Raw genomic sequence first — 2,597 nt, 5'->3', positions numbered from 1 at the left:
GGTCAGGTCACTGTGCGTCAGGTCACTGTGGGATGGAACCGACTTGATGGCACCTCGCAGCAACAATGACAAACCGGGCCAGTGGAACAGACCATCAACTGCTCAGATGCAAGTTCAGGTTGAAGTGGAAGAAGATGAAAACAAGTTCATGAGAGCTACCATACACCCGTGTGTCCCTCCCACCTGAATTGCAAGAGCATCTCAAGAGCAGATGAGATGCGTTGAGCACCAATGGCCTGACGTGCTGTGAGAGGGCATCAAGAACATCATACACGGAGAAAGCAAAGGGTCATTCAAACGACAGGAAAGGAAGAAAAGACAAAACTGGATGTCAGAAGACGCTCAGAAACATGATTTTAATCCCAGAGTAGCTAAGGCAAATGGAAGAAATGAAGACAACGAGCTAACCAGAAAAATCTCAAAGGGCAATTTGAGAAGACAAGGTGAAACATCATAATGAAATGTGCAAAGACCTAGAGTTAGAAACCCAGGAAGGAAGAGCACGCTCAGCATGTCTGAAACCAAAAGAGCTCAAGAAAAACCCAAGCCCCGGAGTGCAGTATTGAAAGATTCTATGGGCAATATATTAAATGATGCAGGAAGCATCCAAAGAGGATGGAATGCCTCTGTGTGGAGTCATTTTGCCATTGACTTTGACTCTGTGTAGAGTCACTGTGCCGAAAAGAACTAGTCCACTTTCAACCATTTCAGGAGGTGGCTTATGGTAATGAAGGCAGACGTCCACACTACACTGAAAGCATCAGCCAAAACCGAGACTCCAAGAATTGATGAAATACCAACCGAAATGTTTCAGCAAGCTGATGGAGCACTGGAAACAGCTACTTGACCAACTGACTGGAGGAAATCCTTATTTATACTCATTGTAATGAAAGGTGACCCACAGAATGTTTGAAATATAAAACTATATCATTGATATCACATGCAAGTATTTTTTTTTATCCGAAATGGGTTTATTAGAATGACTCCCCACACATCTTGATTCAGGGCCTTTTAGTGCTGCTTCCGTCTGAAGGAGCATCCTTCTGTGAGCCTTGCTTTTCCTCCTGTCGCCTGGCAGAGGACAGTAGAGCAGCCAACACACAAAACTACTGTTTGTGCATGGCTGAAGACCGTGGTGATTTTATAGCAGGCTGGGCATTTGACATCCATGAAGAAGGAATTGGGGCTCTGCACCAGGCACTTCTTGTGTTTTCTTTCTCTTCTCCTCTTCAGGAGAGGGATGAAGGAGATCCTTTGCGAGAGGCATGTTCACTGGGGAGGTCGTCACCTCCGGAAAGGCAAATAAAATTTTGCTGAAGATCATCCAACAGCGGTTGTAGCAGTTCAATGACAGGGAGCTTCAAGAGGTTCAGGCCATATTCAGAAGAGGACCTATGTGTTGTCTAGAGATTCACAACCTATGACATTCATATATGGACCGGAAAGAACTTGATATCGAGAAGTAATCTTATACCAAGAAGATATCGCAACCCAATCCAATGTAAGCCCACGGATCCAATATTAGCCAATGACTCAGGAAGGTGACGTGGGATGCAGGAAGGTTGGTGGGTAGAGTTTCATGGTTCAAGGTCAGTGGAAACATGGTAGGGCACTGAAAGTTCTCAGGGTCAGGTGACCCACATGACACTGCCCTTGGAAGCAGGCACAGAGTCCCCGCAAGTAGGTTGGCTAAGGAACAGAGAGAGTGTCCAGAGTCTGTTATAAGAAGGCCATACCTCTCAGGAGGCAATGTAAGACTGAGACCTGATTGTCAGGTTGGGCTCCACCCCTACACAAGTCCAGGTTAACATGAAATATAACTTTCATAGCAGGGAAAAAGGGCTATCCTTGCTGACATCAGATGGCTCTTGATTGAAGTACAGTCTAAGAAAGATGTCTACTTGTATTTAAGGGACTGTGCGAAGCCATTCAGCTATGTGGATCCCAACAAACTATGCTTAGTCTTGGGAAGAATGGGAATTCCAGAGCACTTCCTTGTGCTTATACGGAACCTGTACACGGATCTTTGTTCATGAGTTTTAAAAGTTTAATTAGGGTGTGTCTTGGCATATATTTATTGGGGTTTGTCGTTGATCGTTTTTCAATCCCTGCCTAGGTGATTGATGGTATTGCATGAGAATGCAGACCCGATGCCAGTAGATCTTCTTCCTTCTGGTTTTACAAAAGACTCTAAAGATCTTGAGTTCTGTTACTTTGAAACACACACACACACAACACACCACAATTGTCACCAAAATCTCTAAATGCTGTCACCATGGTATGGTGAGATTATACTTGACTGAGAGTAGATGTGTTACTCTTAATAAGTTCTCTTTCTGGTTTCATTTAGTGTTTTGTTTGTTTGGGGCAGAGGGGGGTTGTTTTTGTTTTGCCTCAGCTTCAACATTATCTGATACTAAGAGGAGGTTTCATGCTTTGCTTTTAACTTATTATGCCTGGCATGCCTTTTCCGATCGTTTCATTTTCCAACTTTGTGACCGCTATGCTTTAAACACGTCTCTTTCCCAATGTATTGTTGGGTTTTGCTTTGTAACCCAATCTCTACGTTTTTTAGGCCATTGATAGTTATTGACATG

The 2,597-nt window shown here is 43.8% G+C and overlaps 1 pseudogene; it reads right to left on the bottom strand.

The window, feature by feature from the left end:
• Nucleotides 1-1,010: 1,010 nt before the first annotated feature.
• Nucleotides 1,011-1,267, bottom strand: LOC142458398 (small ribosomal subunit protein eS27-like; annotated as a pseudogene).
• Nucleotides 1,268-2,597: the final 1,330 nt, after the last annotated feature.

The sequence above is a fragment of the Tenrec ecaudatus genome, chromosome 10 (assembly GCF_050624435.1).
Source record: "Tenrec ecaudatus isolate mTenEca1 chromosome 10, mTenEca1.hap1, whole genome shotgun sequence".
Taxonomy (NCBI): domain Eukaryota; kingdom Metazoa; phylum Chordata; class Mammalia; order Afrosoricida; family Tenrecidae; genus Tenrec; species Tenrec ecaudatus.
The sequence above is the reverse complement of the archived record's forward strand: the minus strand, read 5'-3'. Positions and strand labels throughout refer to the sequence as shown.